At 46.9% G+C, this 20,737-nt stretch overlaps 1 protein-coding gene across 1 annotated transcript in view; it reads left to right on the top strand.

Moving 5' to 3' along the window:
* Positions 1 to 257: 257 nt before the first annotated feature.
* Positions 258 to 20,737, top strand: part of BRINP1 (BMP/retinoic acid inducible neural specific 1) — a 203,860-nt gene continuing 183,380 nt past the window's right edge. The window contains exon 1 of the mRNA XM_055427959.2: positions 258 to 604. The gene's annotated coding sequence lies outside the window, so the exon portion shown is untranslated. The remainder of the gene's footprint in view (positions 605 to 20,737) is intronic.

The following is a 20,737-nucleotide window of genomic DNA, read 5'->3' as shown; positions in this document are numbered from 1 at the left end:
TCCGAGGAGGAGGCCTCCCTTCCTGCGTCCTCTCTCCGCTCCTCCTCCTCCGCCTAAAGATGCACAAAACACTCCTCGGAATAAACCCCGGCTCCTGGCTCCTCCCCGCCCGCCCCCCGGCAGCCGCTCCCCCATTCATCTGCGCCCGTCGCCGGTAAGTCCCTCCCCCGCGTAGCCCGGCCTCCGCTGCTCCCCGCCCGGAGACCGCGGCGCACTTGGACTTCCCTCTCCATTCGCGAGCCGCCTCGCTCCCGGGCCCCACGGCTGCCAACTGATCTGGCGCGGGGAGGGAGGGAGGAGGCGAGCGCCGGCGAGCGAACGGGCGAGAGAGGGAGAGAGCGAGCGAGCCACCGCCGGGGAGCCGGAGGCAGAGGCAGCAGTGACCGCCCTCCGGAGCCGGGATTCATGCCTGTCCTCGGGACCAGCGAAGGGGTCTTGACGGCTGAGTATGAGCCAGGCTGCTAGGAGCCAGGGCCCCCCACGCCTGCAGTCCCCGCGCCGTTCCCGGTATGCGAGCTGGACGCAGGGCTCTCCCAAGTTCCCTCCGAGCCGAATAAAAAGCGTCCGCCCGCAGCTCTCCGCCAAAGACGGACACTGACTCCAGGTAAGGCAGCGCCGGCAGCCGCGCTGCCCTTGGAGCCCGCCCGGGACCGCATGCGGGGCGCCCCCGCCCGCCCGGGCCCTCCCGCCCGCACCCTCCCGCGCTGCCCCCGGCCGCCCCGCCGCCGGCAAGTCCTCGCAGCTTCCCAGGAGGGAGGGGTGTCTGCGTATTCTGGGGCGCAGAGGGTTAAATGTGGGTCTCAGTAAGCGGCGTGTGTGTTCCCCGCGCGCTCCCGACGTGTGTACCATGGTGAGAACTTGGTATGGTGCTCGTGTGTGTTTGCGTGTGCGGCGTCGTTTGCGTTCGATGCGTGTGTTTGTGATGTGTGTGTGTGTGTGTGTGTGTGTGTGTGTGTAGGGAGGGGTGAAAAGAGGTCCTGTAACCTACTTAAGGCACGATGTGTGTGTGCATGTTTGTACGTGTGTGTTTGTATGTGCGCGCTTGTCTCTTTTTAATTAGGTCTCTCCAGCGCACAGGGAATGGGATCCTTGGTTTAGGATCACGTAGCCTTCGGGAAACCCGCTGTGGACTCCCTCTGGGGTTCTGGGCTTAGGATTTGGCAAGGATTCTGGGAACCGGGATGGTACCTTATTCAGCCCAGTACTGGTACCCTTGAAGGAAGATTTCTCCAAAGGATGGGGATCTGCTGCACTTGGACTCACCGTTTAATATGAAAGAGAAATGGCCAAACCCTGAGGCAATGAGACACTGTCACTTTAAATCCCACACTGGGCAGATTCCAGGATTCTGGTGGGAATTTGGAGTCACTGGGTAGTGGGTGACGAAAGGAGAGAAGTCATCTGTGGACTCATCTGGGGCTTGGCACGTCCGGGGAGTCTGCCGTGCCTCTCTCTGTTTGTAATCACAGCAGCATTACCACCCCTCCTGCTTCTGGTGCTCTGGGGAGGATCTGGGCAAGTTTGCATGGATTCCCCTCAAGGGAGAGGAGAAAGGGCCCTCAGGGACTTGCTCATCCATCATAGCTACACAGAATCGCAGAGGAAATCTCATTTGGGGGCAGCTCTGGGAAACATGGTAGGAGATGGATGGGGTACTTTCCTAACACAGATCCCTAATTCCCTTCCCCATTCCAGGCTTGGGCAGTCCCAAGAGAATCTTTTCCTATATTGTGCCTCCTCATCGCTCCCCTGGGCTTAGGAGGATACTGGGAGAAGGCAGAGAGGCAGTGTGTGTGTGTGTGTGTGTGTGCATGCGCGCATCTGTGTGTTTCTGTGTTTCAGTACTGAGGGAGACCTACAATTTGGGAACTGGTTGTGGGTGGGGAACTCATGGTGGAATGTGGTGGTAATTGACTTAAAACTGTTGCTGATTTGCACCTCGCATCTCTTGCTCGGCTCCAACAAACTGCCAAGGGCACACGGGGTGGTGGGAAGAATCTCAGTAAGGAGGACAGTTCGGGTCCAGTCCCTCTTTCCTCTTTCCTCTGCCTCCTAGGAGGCGGCCCCCTAAGTCCCTTGGCCTCCCTGGCCAGGTCCTGCTAGGCTTGGACTCCAGGGCCAGCCATTGATTTGATTCCCGGATGCCTCTTAAAGGCTTGCCCTACTCAGCAAAAATGCTGAGTTTTACTGCTGTTAGCATGGCTTCCAGACTCCGGCAGCTGTTACTTTCCCAAGGTAAGAGGCAGCCATTCGGCTCTTAGGCGGTGAGGCTCCAGAGGGCAAGGGCTGAGGTGCTGGGCCACAGCCTCTTGTCTGCCTCAGCAGGAAGGGGCCCCTGAATAGGCCTTCTAGGGGGAAACGTAGAAATATACTTGTCTTAAATACTTACATGTATTTATTTCTCTTCCGGGGAGAGATAAAAGCAAACATGTTTGCAGGAACCTGCCCTGGCGGGTGGGGGGCGGTGCTACCTGCAGGCACTTGCAGACACACCGTTCTCTGGTCAGAGGCTGATGTCTCAGGCGGAAGCCTTCACACGGTCACAAGGAATCTGCTTTGGGAAACTTAGGTCAGAGCAGAGGTCCCCGGTTCACTTTGCCTGGGGTGTGTGAAGGCAGAAGAGGAGATCCCATGTTAGGAATTGCTCTCATCTTATTTTTTAAAATTATGTAGACAGTCAAAGCTGGAAGGAATATTAAAGAGCAGACAGGAGCAGTCTGTAGCCAGAGAGGACGTGAGAACTCCCCAGTCTTCTCTAGTGAGTTGGTGGGATGCCCAGGTCTAGAACCTGTGGTGCCTGACACCCAGATCCATGTCCTTTCCTCTCATATTGCTCTCTACCCCTACCCTGCCACCGTGCTCCCATCCAAGATAATCACTTGTCTTCCCTCATCAAACTTCTCCTTTCAGAGATGCATTTCAGAGCTGCTCCATCTGGAAACATGAACTGGAGAGAAAAGGTCCAATGCTTTAATCACAGTTCCCATTAGACAGACAGACAGACAGACGCACACATGCACACACATGTGGAGAACATACATTCTTTCTCCAGTGACTTCAGAGAATTACAGCCAGGGACCCACACTGACCATCCTTAGTAGACAGAAGCCAGCAGAGCATCTGGACTGCCCATGAGCTCTTTATTAAGAAATGCCTTGCTGTCCAGAGAGCCAAGTGTCCACCCATCTAGCAATGCAAATACTTCAGGCAAATTCATTTCTTTACATTAATGAGACTTACCTCTATAAATTCACATGTATTGCTGTCACAGGAGCATACACAAGCGCACACGGATACATGCAGTCACCTGGGCACGTGCAGATTCAGAAATCCTTTCTATCTGCTGTATTTCCCAGAAGAGAATTGCAACCTCCGCACCAAATTGCATTCCCCTCTGTAAAAGCATCACCCACACGAAGACTTGTAGTCCCAGGGAAGGGGGCGTGTAAAGTCCTATGAAAGATATGCTCTTAAGAAGTCAGAATCAGGCCCACGCAAAAGTGAGCTCCTGGACTCCTCGGTGCTCAGTTTCAGGGTGCGGGTGAGCATAGAGGGAGAAAACAGGGGTTCCAGGTCCATCTGCAGTAGAGCCCTTCCATGCAGGCTTTTCTGGGGCTGGATGGCACTTTAGCTCCCAGAAGGGGGAGCTGTGACTCCATTTCAACCATGGAGAAACAGCTCAGAGATTCCAAATCAGCTATCGGGCCCCTGTTGAGTTTAGACAGCCCAGCTCAGGCTGCCGCGAATATATCTGAAATTGTACAGGCAGGGACCCTAGAAACACTCTCCCCTGGTCAGTCCAAATAAGACATCTCCTTCTTGGTGCTTATAAGAGTTTATGCTTTTGATTGGAAAGTCCTCTATTTCTATGGAAAGATCTATGCCCAAAGGGCCTTCGGTTGTGGGAAGAGGCAGTTTCCGATTTGCATCCTCTAGCTTACCCACTCCTAGTTCCCTGGACAAGATCACCAGTACCTATCGCCTGAACAGGCCACCAGGGTTAGACACACCTGCTCTTCTTCCCTCCTCGCCTCCCTGCTGCTAAAATCTAAAGATGAACAAATTGTCCACTGAACTCCAGGTAATCATACTGTAGACAAGATGGGGGTCATGTGAAGAGGACAGCTCTTCAAATATCATTCTCCAAATAATTCCCCTCCTTGTTCTCCATTCAAACCCCTTCTGCAAGGAGTCCCTCTGTCTTTCTTCCATCTCACAGCGTCAGCCTCACATTTTCAAAAGTCCTACCTGTATTTCAACAAGTAGCTCACATGACTCTTCCAGGAAGTCTTCCCCACAGCTTATTTTGCAGTTAATCTCTTTCTACCCTCTCCTTGCATATAATTTTGTCTGACACTCTGTTTTAGCTTCCGTCTCTCCTTGCCCTGTTTCCTAGCTCTCTGGGCCTGCATCTTGCTTGCCCTCTTCAGTACGGTCAAAGGTCTCAGGAGGATCTTTTATCCCCAGAAATTGACACAGGGTAGTTGCTCTAGAAGTGTTTGCTGTTGCATTTGAAGCCAAGACTTATCAGCAGCTCTAATTTCTCTTTCTCTTTCCGATAATTATTTCATATTCACTCAAAGCAGTGCGATAATGGCTGCAACATTATACCATCTTTGCCAACAATGTAAGGACCGGTAAACTTCTGTCCTTCTTGGAAATGAAAATTTGCCTGCTGTGTTCCAGGGTCTTCAGTTTTGTTCTTATTTAATCTTCCTTCTCACCAGTGAGACAGAAGCCCCTTTTTTACAGAAGAGGGAAGTGAAGGGATAGAGAAGTCCCTTCACGGAACCAACAGAGCTGGACTGTGAGGCTAAGACCTCCTTGCTTCAGCATCTCTGCCTTTCCCAGTGGACCGCTGAGTTACTGGCAGCCATCGTGGATGGCTAGCAGGACTGGGTTGTTCAGTAGATGCTAGGAAGAGTTGGGGGCCTGTCATTAACTCTTTGCAGTTGATGTTTCATGATGTTTTCATCAAGGAATCTCAGTGTTTAAGATTTCACTGTAACCACATTGTTCTCATTATTCAAGAATCCAGTTTGTAATAACCATAACACGTGGCCACTCAGCCTCATTTCTAGTACTTTTAGCAATAGTGACTTCTCTGTCACACAAACCAGCTTATGTTGTCTAGGGAGAGCTTTGTTGAAATGTCTTCTCACCTTGACATTAGCTCTGTCTTCTGTCCATGGGTCTCTAAACCCGTGCAACACAAGTGTAATTCTCTTCCAGTCTTATAGCCGCAAGTATTCCCTTTCAGGCTGGATGGGCTTGTTTTCACAGCCCTGTCTCCTGTAATATCCATCCAGGCCTCTCACCAAGCTGGATGTTGTCCTAGACATTGTCTAGTTTATCTTACCTACAGGGTAAGCCACGAAAAGGAGAGGTGAAACTGAGTGAGGATTGAAAGGAGTGTCCGCTCATGCATTGATTCGACTAGTATTTATCGGCCGCCTACCAGTTTTCAAGCCTTGCTATAGACCTGTGCTGTCACAGCGAGCTTTCTGTGGCGCTGGACGGGCTTTCCACGCTGTCCAATATGGTGGCCCGTAGCCACGTGGGAAGGCTGAGCACTTGAAACATGGGTAGTGTAACTGACAAATGGGTTTTTAATATTACTTGAGTTTTATTTGTTTTTAAAATCTAAACAGTTGTATGTGGATAGTGGCTACTGTATTGAATAGTGCAGATCTGGACATGAGAAACGTAGCATCAGCATGGTCCTGTTCTCATGGAGCTGATGATCTAGTGGGGAGAGATTGCTAACAAATGAGTAAATACATAGGCAAGCAAAATAATTTCATATAATAGTAAATATCATGCAAATGAAAATTGGGGCTAATAGAAAGAAATGTAGGTCAGAGAACTTTAGGGTCATCAGGAAAAGAACCTCCAAAGAGGGTGATATTAGAACTGAGATTTAAATGGAAAGGACCCAACCACGTGATTACGTGGGGAAATTCTATTGAAGGCAGAGAACAGTGATGGTGTCACTAGGCGGGGTCAGCCTCAGGAAATCTAAGGGATGGTGGGACTGAAGCTTTTGCCTGAGAAACAGAGCATCGTAAGGTAGGGAGAGGCCAGATCACAAAGGCCTCGTACAGGGTGAGGGGCGAGAAATGTAGACGTCTCCCCTTTGAAATCTCCCTGCCTAGAAAGTAAGTGGTCTGAGGACTGCGCTGAGGAGAGTTTGGAGATTGACAGACGCTCATCATTCCGTATTCTCTCTGGGTTTCATCGTGTCCATTTTTCATCAGTTATTTCAGTGAGTGCTTCTAATCTTAATTCCCAGTCTGGCTCTGAGTGCTGTGTGCTCTGGAAACACCCAAATCTAAAGGTAGGAGGGGGGACCTGAAGAGGGCAAAACGGCTGGAAAAGGAGGAGGGAGATGAACACCTGGGGAGAAGGGAATCAAAATGAAGTCTGATGAGAAAGGATGAAAGCTAGAATCAGGATCAGCAGATATTTATTGCATCTCTTGTCTGGGAAAGGCAAGGCCCTGAGCAAAATGGCTTAGGGGGTATGGTGGTGAAATCTGCCAGGACTAGACGAGATCTGCAAATCCATAAATGATTGTCTTTCGTGGGGGACTGATCACTGTCATTTCAGAAGTTCTGGGAGACTTTGCAGAAAGGGAAGATTCAAGGAAGACACGGAGGCGGTGCTGGTGGGAGGGAGGAGGCTGTGACTGTAAGGTGTCCGAGGTCAAAGGTGACATCTTTTCCTTTACGTCTTCAGTAACTCCAAGTCTCATATACCAAGACCACAGGGACTCAGGGCACCTGATTCCAGTCCTAGCTCCTACCACCATGTATCTGGACTACCTCAAGAACGTATCTGCCCTTCTCTGACCTTGCCTTCAGCAAACTGAGAAGGACCATACAGTGGCCTGCTTTACAGAAGGGATTTGCTCAGCTTTATGGAAATGGTGCATGACGAAATTCTTGCAAAAGCAGAGAGAGAGACCCACACATGATAATCACGTTTCATCATAAGGTACAGATGTCTTCTCAAAAGCAAATCAAAAAGAAGTCATGACTCAGGGCACAGACTGTGACTCAGCGTAGGGTTGCTGAGCGGGATAGCTCTGCCTTTCTTGTGACGCTTAATATCAGCATGATTAGGTGGTAGCATGAAACCCACTGTCCTCTTGGAAGATGGTAGTCTATGAGGGCTGCCTAGAAATCCACAGACAGTCCTTGCTACTGAGGGGGCAGAGAAGACAATTAAGAAGATAATGAGGCTGAGGAAAAGTGAAATTAATTTCTTTTTTGCACGTGAGGGTGAAGGGGATCTTTATTCCTCAAAGGAACTATCTTTTGGAGAATGCAGGTGGCTGTAAGGAGAACACACGGGAAGACAGGGTGTGAGCAAGTTAAGGGCGGCAAACTGCCAGACCTGCCTGCTGTCCCCAGGCGGACACCCACAGGAAAGAAGGCCTGTGGTGGACACAAAGACATCATTCTGAGCAAATCTTGTTCTCAGTTTGTGGAGATTTTCTCACGGGGTGCAGCGCTATATACAACAATGTCAGGGCCATCTTGGGAACAGCTAAGAGACTGTATGCCCCCCAAGGGTGAGAAGGTAGATGCACAAGGCAATTAACAAAAGCAAGATGCAATCGTTTTTGTGCAAACTGCAAAGGTCGGAGCAGCGGGGCTCCCAGTAAATGGCCCATCTGAACAGCTAGAACCCTTTGTAAGGGTTAACCCAATACTGGCCTGGAGGGGTTTCTAAGATATAATTTATCTAGCCTTTCAGAGGTCCTGCGAATGAACCAGTGGGAACCTCTCTGAGAAAGAATAGATCCGGGGAGTACTGTGGAGCCGCCGAGTTACAGACTACAAGCTGATTCAGATGGAGGGAGGGCAGACATTTAGGATACAATTGCTCTTCAGAGAGCTCCCGCTTCCTAGTGGTCAGTTCTTACACATGTGAATTTCTCGTGGGCCGTGGGATCCCTCGAGATCCCGGAAACCCCAAGATCAGTCTAGAAGAGCGTCTGAGCATTGTGACAGAGACTCTACCTTAAGTAAGTACGTTGGGTTTACACAGTGGTTGATATGCTGAACTTCTCACAGAATTTCATGGGTTCTGAATGTACAGTCACAATGTAGGGGAAGGATCCACACGAAGCCTTAACTGGCACTGTAAAAGCATCTACACAAAACATAGGAACCATTAAAAAAAAAGAAAATCAGCACTTCAGTGTGTTTGGTAATTCAGAGAAAGATGGAAATATACGTTGCCTGGCAGGGGCTGGTAATATGGTTTTTCAGCTGGGGACAAATTTTGGAAGCATGACTCTTTGAGATGACAGTATGCCTCATCATTTGCCATTGCCAGGGATAGATGAGGCTAGGTGGGGAGGGTGGTGTGGCTGAGAGGGGTCATCAAGAATTTTATTCTGAATGCATATCAGCAGGACAGCATCATTCAGAGTCCAGTGAAGCCTTACAAATGATCCCCGAAGAAAATATTTCTAGATCAGCCACAGTTTTACCTGCTGTCTCCTCTCATTTCTGACAGTGGGAATTACACATTTAGGCAGAGCATAGGATGGAACTTGAGGAGATCTGGAAGGGTCTTCACCCACAGTGTTTCGAGATGGCTGGAATGTTGCAATGAGAAGGCCAGTGTTGAAGGGGGAGGGGGTGTGTGCCGGGCCTGCCACCAGCTCTTCGTGCTGGGTGGGCGCTCCACGTGGGCGTCCTGTGGCGCGCCCTCAGCAAGCTCGTGCGTAAGCAGCGCCTCCCCATTCAGTGCTCAGTGTGGCGAGGCCGCAGTCAGGGCCGCACACGGGGCCAGTCGTGCTGAGGATTTGTACTATTTCTGTCCTGCCGGAAAGGGTAGTGGTCGAAAGCTCGGTCGGTCACCAGACTTTGTGTGCCACGTCTGCAACTGGCTATCCCTGTGACCTTGGCCAGATTACCTAATTTTCTATGCCAGTCTCCTCATCTGTAAAACGAGGATAGCAATAGTCACTCTTCATAGAGACATTGTGGGGGTTTAATGAGTTTATACGGTAGGTGCTTTGAACAATGCCTGACAGACTATCACCATTATATAAACGTGAACTATCATGACTGTTTGTTATTATTACTATACCCTGTTGCTCTAGGTGAGATATTGCCCTTGACCAAGGTTTGTTCCCCAACTGGAGATGTTCTGTAGGAAAGAGATTATCCCTAGGTTTGAGGCGCGACCTTGCAAACGAGCTTTCTCAATCCTCTTTGCCAATCCTGTCCCCTAATGTGGCAGTGTGATACCAGCAGTTAGGGGAGAGATTAAGAGAGTGGGAAAAGGCCAAAGACTCAAAGTGGTTGAGGCAGATTTTTAAATTCTTTCTGTCACCGTGTGTCCGAAACCAGATGTGTTAATAGCTGTACAATCATCAAAAAGTCATCAGGGCTTCTTGGCCTCAAGGCTGAAAAGTCATCTTCAATATGGTCTGGGTCAACTTTCTCATTTTTTTTACATACACATTTTTCCTCTTTAGGATCAGACTGTATCTGAGTTGGTTGCGGTACCCTCGTCCCCTGAAGCCTGTGTCATTGTACCTCTTGGTTTGATGCTCTAATCTTTCACTTTCAGTAAGGTCTGGGTATTCAGCAGATGGCTGTGGGCAAGCGGCTGATTGACAGCAGGCTGCATGCACTCCTGTGAACCTTGTTTATCCTTCTCCTCCTCACAAGACTCTCCTCTGCCTTGTCTTTATCATGTATCTTGCCAACTGCTTGCATATCTTACCATGTTTCATCTTATTCAGGCTTCACAGTCACTTTCTGAAGTTGGAATTATTCTCCCCATTTTCCAGATGAGGACCTTATGGCTCAGAGGTGAAAAGATTTGCCCCAAGATATACAGTTAGTGCTAGCATGGCATCTCAAACCTGTACCAGGCTCCAAACGTAGCGTCCTTCCTCTGAACTGCCTTCCCTCCACACACCCCCTCAGGCGCCGTCCAGTCCTTAGCAGCGTGGTGGCTTCCCCAAATCAGGTGGATTCTTGCTGTTTGGCATCTATTGTTTTAGTCCAGGTACATCGTTGCAAATGTTTCAGCCTTCTACGGCATCAGCTCTGCCCCTAATTCCGGTCTTATATGCCTAAATGAGAACGGCATCTGTCTCATGCGTTCCAGGAGATGTTATAAATGGTGCCACTGGAGGGACGCTTCTTAAATCTCCTTAATAACTTGCGTTTTGCTTTCTCTCCTTCTTTATCTGTCGGCATCATGAATATCTTCCACTCTTCCAGTGCTTTCTGGCTGCCAACTCCATAACCGCTTAAAATAGTAATTTAACTTCACAATGCCTCAGCAGGAAACCCCAGCTCAGCATGTTTATTCGGATCCTCAGTTGCCGAAGTTCCTGTGTTGTTAAGACCAGGACCAGTGGTCATAGAATAAGCTCCTTTCTCACTCTGAGCTCCAGCCAAGAACCACAGTCTTACTTTGCTTGAGACTAGAATTGCCAAAGCCACTTCTGGTAACAGTAGCAGGTTTAAAAGTAGCTCAGGAAATAGACGCGTGGAGGTGGCATGAATTGTGATAAGTAGATGTTGTAAGAGAAAAGCAATAGTTAGATAGAATATATATTATGTTTCATATATATATAGAGAGAATATGTATGTATGTGTATTCTCTCTGTATATACAAATAGATATCTAAATATAATCTCTCTCTTTACACACACACACACACATACACATGAGTGTATAAAGGAGTATTGAATGTAGTTGAGAACAGGTAGAAAGGAGAAAAGTGATAAACGTAGAGGGGAATGTCCAAGGCAGAGTTCTCTCTATTAATGAAACACAAGCCCAGATATGGTCATAAGATCCTTTGTTGTCAAAATGTGATTGGGGAAAGGGTCTTCCAGCTGAAAATGGGATGGGGAGATTGCGTTGGGGAGAACGAGGGGGTGGAACACATTGGGAGATTGGGATTGACATATATGCACTATTCACACTGTGTATAAAATAGATAACTGATGAGAACCTGCTGTGCAGCTCAGGGAGCCCTACTTAGTGCCCTGTAGTGACCACACCTGGAAGGGAATCCAAAAAGGAGGGGACCTATGTATACAGAGAGCTGATTCATTTTGCTGTACAGTAGAAACTAGTACAGCATTGCAAAGCAACTCTACTCCAGTAAAAATTAATTAAAAAGAGAAAAAAAGCAGTGATAAAAATGAGATGAGGCTGGTCCATAAACCTACACGAAAACAAAATATTTGGGTTCCCTAGTAATCAAATAAATGAACATAGCAATGTGATGCCACACAACATCCTCAAAATGTGGTTTTTTTTTAATGCCAGCATCCGGTCTTGGCAAGAACGAAGGGAAAAAGACACTCTCCTGGGGCATTGGCAGAAATCTTTATTGAATACAACCTTTTATGAAATGCGACTTTCATTCTTTCGTTTAAGAAACAAACAGGCATTGTTTATCGAGCACTTGTTCTGTGTAAGACATTGTTCTAGAAACTGTAAATGCAGCAGTGAGCAAAATCGACTAAGCCCCTACCTGCTTGGAGCTGACATTCTCGTGAGGGAAAAGAGAAATAAATAAACAAGCAAACATACAGTGTGTCTGGTGGAGAAGAGTGTCATAGTGGTGGAGGGTGCTGTGATGGGAGAGGGCGGGCTGATTCGGTAGATGGGCGGTGGCAGTCCTCAGGGAGCTGGATCGGGCCGAGGTCTGTAGAAAGTCAGGGGAGAGCCCTGCGGACATCTGGGAAGAGCATTCCAGCTGGAATCAAGTCCCTGAGGTCAGCCTGTGTTCGGGGGACAGTGAGGTGACCAGGAGGAAGGAGGGAGGTAGAGGAGGTGCCTTAGGGCGGGGGCAGATCCCTCTTTCCATCTCTACCGCCATCATTGTCTCTGTCCCTGTTCTTTTAAAAGAAGATGTAAATCCTTCCATTTTAAGAAATTCCCCATTCTAAGAAGTAATTAATTATTTGTGTGAAAAACAGGAACTCTATTGGAGTGTTCGGGGAAAAAAAATAAACAGCAAAACAAAGCATACCATGGACCATCTCGAGTCATTTGGAATGCTAGCAGAGAAGCGCACTGATCCGTTAGAGGGCGGGGTGAAAGAGGAACCTGTGAAACGGGGCCAGCAGTGCTACCTCCCTGATGCTTGGCTGTGAGAATGAATGTCACGTGCATGAAGCACTTAGCAACATGCTTGACACACCGTATGTGCTGGATCAATGGCACTCATGATGACTTTTATTGATATGGATATATTTTTTGGTAACCTAAGTTAAAAAAAAAACATAAGTACAGAATATTGTGTATAACATGCTATTTTTAAAAAGACCCATAATATTTGAGTGATTATCTTGGGTGATAAGCTATGAGTGAATTTCTGTCCCTCCTTTATACTTACCTGTAGCGCCTAATATTGCTTTAATGAATGTGTGTTACTTGGGTAATGAGTGTATTAATAGTAGGATGTGGCGGACCAGTGAACAGTTCTTGCTAGAAAAAAGACCCAAGGCAGAGACACGTGCTTTAATGCAGAGTTTGCTAAATTTCTAAGTCATTTGTCCTAAATAAAATTTGAATGGACTCAGTCTTTTAATTTTTTTCCCCTGACCTTGGCCTGAGCAATTATAGTTATAAAAACCAAATATTTGGTAAGTAACTTATGCAATCCAGTATACACTAAAGTAGCTATCATGCCCTTGAAAACAAACTAAGTCCATCATCACCTTGCCTTGTCCACCTAGAGAGATCTACTGTATCTGCTTGGCTTTATTACTTTTGTTTAACAGTTGAGTAAAGGGTTCCAAGGCTTTAAAAGAATGACTTGAAATCATTGGTTTAAACATTAAACAGTCTCTAAAGGGGATTTAGAAATGATAGATGTTGTCCTCAATTAAGTCATTGTCTTGAGCTCTTTTGGAAGATATGTATGGCTCTGACATCCCCAAAGGCTAAGTGGGAAGAGAAGGCATATGTAAGACTGTGTCTTTGCCACCTTTGTAACCCCAATATAATTGCCCTCAAAGATTAAATGAATCCACAAAGGTACATATGAGCTATATTCAAGGCAGCCTCTTCTGGCAATGAAATACTCCATAGGAAGCCTGAGGAGTGAAAGCGTGCTAGTCCGAGTAGCCCAGGAAAGGGTTGTTGTTGTTTAGTCACTTAGTCATGTCCGACTTTTATAACCCCATGAACCACAGCATGCCAAGCTTCCCTGTCCTTCACCAGCTCCTGGAGCTTGCTCAAACTCCTGTCCATTGAGTCAGTGATGCCATCCAACCATCTCATCCTCTGTTGCCCCCTTCTCTTCCTGCCCTCAGGGTTGGGACAGGCAGTGGCATTGGAGGGAAGGCTCTGACTTCATGGAAATGGAAAGGGGACATTCCACATAGAGGAAACGGTTGGCACAGAAACACGGCCCCGAGCTTGTGTCTGGTTTTCACCACAGAACCGTAGAATGTTAGAACTGAGCTAGAAGGGGCCTTAGGATCACCACACCTGACCCTCCTTCCTTGTTGAGGTAAAACAGTTAAGGCTCTGACAGGGGGAATGTCATGGCAAAGGCCTCGATCTTTACTCAGTTCAGTTCAGTTCAGTCGCTCAGTCGTGTCCGACTCTCTGCGACCCCATGAATCACAGCACGCCAGGCCTCCCTGTCCATCACCAACTCCCGGAGTTCACTCAAACTCATGTCCACAGAGTCGGTGATGCCATCCAGCCATCTCATTCTTTGTCGTCCCCTTCTCCTCTCGCCCCCAACCTTTCCCAGCATCAGAGTCTTTTCCAGTGAGTCAACTCGTCGCATGAGGTGGCCAAAGTATTGCAGTTTCAGCTTTAGCATCAGTCCCTCCAATGAACATCCAGGATTGATCTCCTCTAGAATGGACTGGTTGGATCTCCTTGCAGTATAAGGGACTCTCAAGAGTCTTCTCCAACACCACAGTTCAAAAGCATCGATTCTTCGGTGGTCAGCCTTCTTCACAGTCCAACTCTCACATCCATACATGACCACGGGAAAAACCATTGCCTTGACTAGACGGACCTTGGTTGGCAAAGTAATGTCTCTGCTTTTTAATATACTATCAAGGTTGGTCATAACTTTCCTTCCAAGGAGCAAGCGTCTTTTAATTTCATGGCTGCAATCAGCATCTGCAGTGATTTTGGAGCCCAAAAAAACAAAGTCTGACACTGTTTCCACTGTTTTTCCATCTATTTCCCATGAATTGATGGGACCAGATGCCATGATCTTTGTTTTCTGAATGTGGAGCTTCAAGCCAACCTTTTCACTCTCCTCTTTCACTTTCATCAAGAGGCTTTTGAGTTCCTCTTCACTTTCTGCCATAAGGGTGGTGTCATACTAGTAAGGGTGTTAAACCTAAAACCCCCAACTCTTGACTCGCAGACACAATTATTCTACCAGCAGAATGTTTTCATTTTCCATGGCGCACATGCTCTTCTGTAACTCTGAGAAGGTGTCTTGTGTGGTCAAGTAAATTTGGGAATTGCTTCAGTGATTTGCCCTCTTCTTGGAAATCAAATTATGTATAAGCACATTCAAGGCTCTGACAAAGCCCTGTCATAGAGATTTTTATTTAGTTAGTTCTTAATGTTCTATATGGGGCTTCCCTGGTGGATCAAATGGTAAAGAACCTGCCTGAAAGGCAGGAGATCCAAGTTCCATCCCTGGGTCAGAAAGTTCCCCTGGGGAAGGCAATGGCAGCCCACTCCCAGTATTCTTGTCTGGAGAATCCCATGGACAGAGGAGTCTGGCAGGCTATCGTCCATGGGATTGCAAAGAGTTGGACATGACTGAGCGACTAACACTTAATTTTCTATGTAGCTTACTTTGGGAAACTCTACACTAGGCAAATCTGTCTCACATAAAAAATAAGAATATTGTGAGTACGGAAAATTTTTATTTAAGCAATTCTGATGGTCCATATTATTTCAGACATGATTATCATATTAAGAAAATACTCAAAGATGAGTAAGCAGGGAAGTTTCCCGGGTTTGATATAAACTTCACCTTCATTCCGCCCTCTTCCTTCCTTCTGCTTTGCCATTCTGCTTTCCCACGGCTTTTCTTTGCCTCCTATTCCCCTCATCTATCCCCTCTCTCAGTTTATTCTGGCTTCCCCCTTACTTTTCTTTGTGGAGTTACTGTGTTCCACAGTCTGGACAGTCTCCAATGGGTAGGACCTTCTTCTGATCTGAAGCTCTGCTGGTCTGATAATGAGACATGTGCCTCGTGAGGCCATCCAGAGAAGCTGGTACTGAAATTGAAACGTCACAGCATGTTAGGGAGAAGAGAGGAGATCTGTCTGCGTGAGCCGTGAAGGGTGGCTGGATGGAGGAAGGGCCTTCCAAGTAGAGAGGGAGATGGAACAGTGCATCCTGCCTGGAGAATGGGCTCAGAGGTGAAGCTAGAGACAGAATCTAAGGATGGAACACATACAACCTTAGAACATCTATCAAGTAATCTGTGTTTAGAACATTGTTGTTAGCTCTTAAGAAGAGAGTGGGCTTGATCAGATCTGCGGTTGAGAAAGGCATAGGGGGAGTGGGGGAGCAGGAGGGGGAGTCTGGTGGCCGTGTAGTAGGTAATCAAAATTGTTCAAATGACCAATAGAAGATCTCCTTCTAGGCTTAGGGAAGCAGCAGGGAGTGGATGGATTGGAGAAGCAGTGATGGTGGGACACGGGAAAGGGAGGGGTTAAGGATGACTTCCTCCAAGGTTGTGCCAGACCTAGGCCTGCTCTCTCTAAGTGCTTCCAGAAACAGCAGGGTCTCAATTATCTCACCGTGGGCTGTGAAATTCTAAAAAAATAGTTCTCAAAACAAAATTAAGTTTAATTTGCTTTAATTGAAAAATAAACACATGCCATGTACAGCACTCTTTGGAGGAAGAGGAAAACCTAGAAAATGAAATGAGCAGTTGGTTGTGGTAGACCCTTAATTATTAGAAATTCTGAATGAGAATTGGTATTGGTTGAGGACATTAATTGGAGTTAAATTCAGGAATGGGACCAATTCAGGAATGTAGACCTTCTCTGTAATCACTGGTTTTCTTAAATCTCTCAAGCAGTTGTTTTTATTATTATGAAGAACATTATAATGGAATAGAATCTGTAAAAATACTGAATCACTATGCCATATACCTAAAATTCACACAATATTGTAAATCAATTATACTTCAATTTAAAAAATGAACATTATAAGGCAGTTGTGGAATCAGTTCAGTTCATTTCAGTTCAGTCGCTCAGTCGTGTCCAACTCTTTGCGACCCCATGAATCACAGCATGCCAGGCCTCCCTGTCCATCACCAACTCCCGGAGTTCACTCAAACTCATGTCCATCGAGTCGGTGATGCCATCCAGCCATCTCATTCTCTGTCGTCCCCTTCTCCTCCTGCCCCCAATCCCTCCCAGCATCAGACTCTTTTCCAGTGAGTCAACTCGTCGCATGAGGTGGCCAAGTATTGGAGCTTCAGCTTTAGCATCAGTCCTTCCAATGAACACCCAGGATTGATCTCCTCTAGAATGGACTGGTTGGATCTCCTTGCAGTCCAAGGGACTCTCAAGAGTCTTTTCCAACACCACAGTTCAAAAGCATCAATTCTTTGGCAATCAGCCTTCTTCAAAGTCCAACTCTCACATCCATACATGACCATTGGAAGGAATACAAAATATGGAAATTGGGGCTTCCTTGGTTGCTCAGCAGTAAAGAATCTGCCTGCAAGGTGAGAGGCGCAGTTTCGGTCCCTGGATCAGGAAAAACCCCTGGGGAAGGAATGGGCAACCCACTCCTGTACTCTTGCCTGGGAAATCCCATGGACAGAGGAACCTGGTGGGCTACAATTCATGGGGTCACGAAAAGAGTCGGACACAACTTAGTGACTAAACAATAGCAACAACAAAACATGGAGCCAGACAGTTAGGGTTTGATCTTTCTCTGTCATGTTAGCTGTATGAACTTTGGTGAGTCCTTTCATTTCTTAGCCTCAGGCTCCTTTTCTGTGAAGTGAGGATACTAATCCCTACATTATTGGGCTCCTCTGAGGATTATATAACTAATATACTAGCAAGTTTTTCTGTTAAGAGATGATGGAGAAGGAGGGGGAAGATGAAAGAAGAGAAGGAAGAGAAGGTGAAGGAAGGTTGAAAGGAGGCGGAGGAAGAAGCCTGCAGTGAGGCCAGTGGAGTCACTCAGTCATGCGGGCTTTATCACGAGCTTACCCTATGCTGCTGCTGGGGTCTACAACGGCAAGAAGAGCTGAGCCATGCCTTGTGGCCCCTTGACAATCAGTATTCTCAGCCCCTAGGCCATAGCATGGAGTCAGAGAGGAAGGCTGGGTGGAGCAAGGTGTTCGGAGGCCTCGAGTTGGGTTTTAGGAGCCTGTGTCTCAGCTCGACCGTCCTCTTTCTCCTCACAGCCACTCTGCCTTCCCCGACCAAGTTCAGAGACTGGTTCTGACGTAGGTTCCACGTGTCACATGTGGACACAGTCTGAGAGTCACTTTCACATCAAGGTGGTGGCAGCTTGGCATTTTTAAGCTTTAACTGTCTCATTCTAATGATACCAGCATGTTAGAATCATAGTTGTAGAATCTTAGGATAATAAAGACTGAGAGTCAGAATCTCATGGACTCGTAGAAAGTAATGTTTATGGAATATAAAGATCCACTCTTAGTAACCCCAAATCTTAAAAACTATAGACTCATGAAATTAGAGTCTCATGGAACAGAATGGCATTTTGTGGTTATCTGGTCCACCCTCCTTCCTAGTTCCTGGAAAGTACTAACATAGCGTTAAAACTCCAAACATTCTTGAGAATCTTTGTACAGGTTACAGGTATCCATGAAAGAAATACAATGCCTAATAACACTGATGGTGATACATTGGCCAAGACAGGTGGAATTTCTGAACCTCCTGAACGTCCTCGATGGGGGAGTAGGGAGGGCCATCGTTGACGTCACTCTACCCGAGACAAACACTTAAGTCATAGAAGGCTTGAAACAAAATAGAAGTCAGGGACTTTGCTCACTGACCATCCCTGCTGGGATTATTCATGCTGTCATTTTAGAAAATAGTCCTCTGAGCATCGGTGTTCTTTCTCAGGACCGTAAGCTCCAGGAGGGTGGGAGTGATATCTGGTTCTAAGTGACTTCTACACGGCTTCTAGGAAAGCGCGCCGCATGCATGGACCCTTGCGGCCCCTGCCTTACTGTCTTTCTCTTTGTAGCTTCCTCTTATTTACCGAAGGTCAGCTGGTGTTGGTCCCTGTCCTTGCTTGTGCTTCCTCGGAAGTGCTGGCTTGCACGGCCAAGACTTTTCTTTAAAAAAACAAAAAAACCTGGCGTCCATTTTGTGAGGGCTAGTTGTTTCCTCCACATCCTCTCACAGGCACGGAAAGAACCGGACTGAGTGTGTAAGCTCTCCGCTGTATACAGTAGAAGCTCTGTGTGTGTGTGCGTGTGCCCGCCATGGGTGGACGTGCGCTGCTCACATAAAACCTGAGTTTGATTGCGTGCATGAGCACATACAGTTGTGTCTAAACGTGCTCCTGGATTCCTGTGCGCATCCCTACGTGGATGAACTTGTGTGACTTGAATGTGCCTCTGAGTAGGTGAGATACGTGTAAACGAATACGTGGCTCTTGACATCTATTTGGTGAGCATCTAGTCTATATCTGACACTGAGGAACGTGCCTACATAGATGCAAGTCTATTGCATTAACAATGAAATAAGTATTAGAGATTCTATTTTGAAGATATGTCAACTAAGGCTCTTAGGATTGAAGTGATCAGGGCTGGCATTTGGAATGCAGTCTCTATATGAAAGACATGTTTCTCTGTTTTTGTGTCTGAGTGTGTTGATATGTGAGTAGGGGAGTGTGTGTGTGTGCACCTACAAGTTTGCTCATGGGTACATAGGTACATTTATATTTCTGTTTTTAACGTGCATCTCTTAATACCTGTGGGTGCCTCTCTCTATATTTATATATGTGTGTGTGTGTATAAATATGTATGTAGTAAATACGTACACACTGGTTGAAACAGTAATCATCCAACAGAGTAAATCTGTGTCTTTGGATTTTGGGGTCAAGAGAATGTGGAGAAGGACATCCATGATGCAGAGGGTGGAAGATTAGAAAAATTCATCCACAGTGCTGACATGACCATGTGCTTTGCAAGGATTGTTCACTACAAGTTATTGACCCCAGAGATCATTTTTTTTTTTTTTCAAAATAAGTATATTCAGGACCAACCCAGACCCGCTGCATCTGCTCTTCCTTGGTACTGCTCTGATTTGAATGCACTATAAAGTCCCCTCAGCAATTCTGAAGAGCATCCTTAACTAACAACCTCTGCTCTCTGGCAGCCTTCCGCCAACAAAGGTTCCCAAAGACCGGGGTGTGTCCGCATCTTTGCGGACACTTATTGACAGGCAGGATCCTAGTCTCCACAGTCCTGGAGTCCCCCTCAGAGGTTCATGGTCTGGCCCCAAGATGCTTTTGAAAAGCATCAGCGTGTCCATTTCAGGCAACCCCAAGACCACAGTGAGTGAAATATTAAGGGAGGCTTTAAAGATAGAAGAAGAGGGAGGCAGAGAAAGCAGATACCCGAGGGCATCCATGATACGGACACTGAAGGAGGGGAAAGAGAAAAGAATTGGGAGGGAGGATGCAGAAAGGTATCAGGATGCTCTTGTGTGGTCCCTGTGGAAGGTGCAGGAGGAGTAGAAACCCACAGGGATTATTTCCTCTGTGTTCCACTGATGTTATTTCAGCAGGAACTCTCTGCAGCAGGCTCTGTTTCTCTGTTTTACAGATGATGCGACTGAGATTCAGATTTAAGTAATTTCTTTGAAGTTGCACAAGAACAGAGCTGGGATTCGAACCCAGGTTTGCCTGCCACATGCTGCCTCCTCCCTCAAATGTCCCTTCCTTATTTCCTACGCTGAGGTTTTTCTCAGACCCTGACCTGAACCCACATAAATCTCAAGCAGTCTGACACCCAGCCAAGCCACATAAACATCCCAAATTCATTGTTCTGATGCTCTGAGGGGCTGAAGTAGAACTTTGAAATTCTTCTTCACTTTTAATTAAAAAAAGATTTAGGCCAACCCTGGGTTCCCAGTTCTATTTAACTGCGACTGCTTTTAACCGTTGCTGTATTTTTATTGTTGCAAATGTGACGCACCGATTCATCTTCCTTATAATGCTCCTCGGTTTCTGCTCCATCTGTTGGAGAGAAAACATTTGCAGAAATCTCTCGGCTTCTCTCCAAGGGCTGAAACTTCAGTTGTAGCAAGGATTGCGGCGCCGGAAATGCAGTTGGCCATCGGTGAAAACAGGAAATTGGCAAAATCTATTTCCAGTATCTTTTGGACGATCATTTCCCCAAACTCAGTGTTCTCCTGCATGCGTGGCCAGTGCCGTTGCATTTCCCAGTGTGTGTCTAGGGGCGACCGGGTGCCTCACTGTTAGGTTTGTGCAATCACGTTTACAATGGAACCATCCGTTCTGTTCTCATTTTTGTCTGTCCCGTATTTTAACCTAGATCCTAAAAATTGGGGTTTTAATAAACTATCATTTGTTCTTAATAATAAGGACTATGCTTGGTGTGGAAGGGGTTTAGAACTCACAGCTTGGTAGACTGAGTTCAAGTGCTTTCTTCGCCATGTTTTAACCCAGCAAAGCACTCAGACTCTCTGAGCCTGGATTTCCTGGGAAAGCCCTGG

The sequence above is a fragment of the Moschus berezovskii genome, chromosome 7 (assembly GCF_049115385.1).
Source record: "Moschus berezovskii isolate FMDL1 chromosome 7, NW_MosBer_1.0, whole genome shotgun sequence".
Lineage (NCBI taxonomy): Eukaryota > Metazoa > Chordata > Mammalia > Artiodactyla > Moschidae > Moschus > Moschus berezovskii.
The sequence above is the reverse complement of the archived record's forward strand: the minus strand, read 5'-3'. Positions and strand labels throughout refer to the sequence as shown.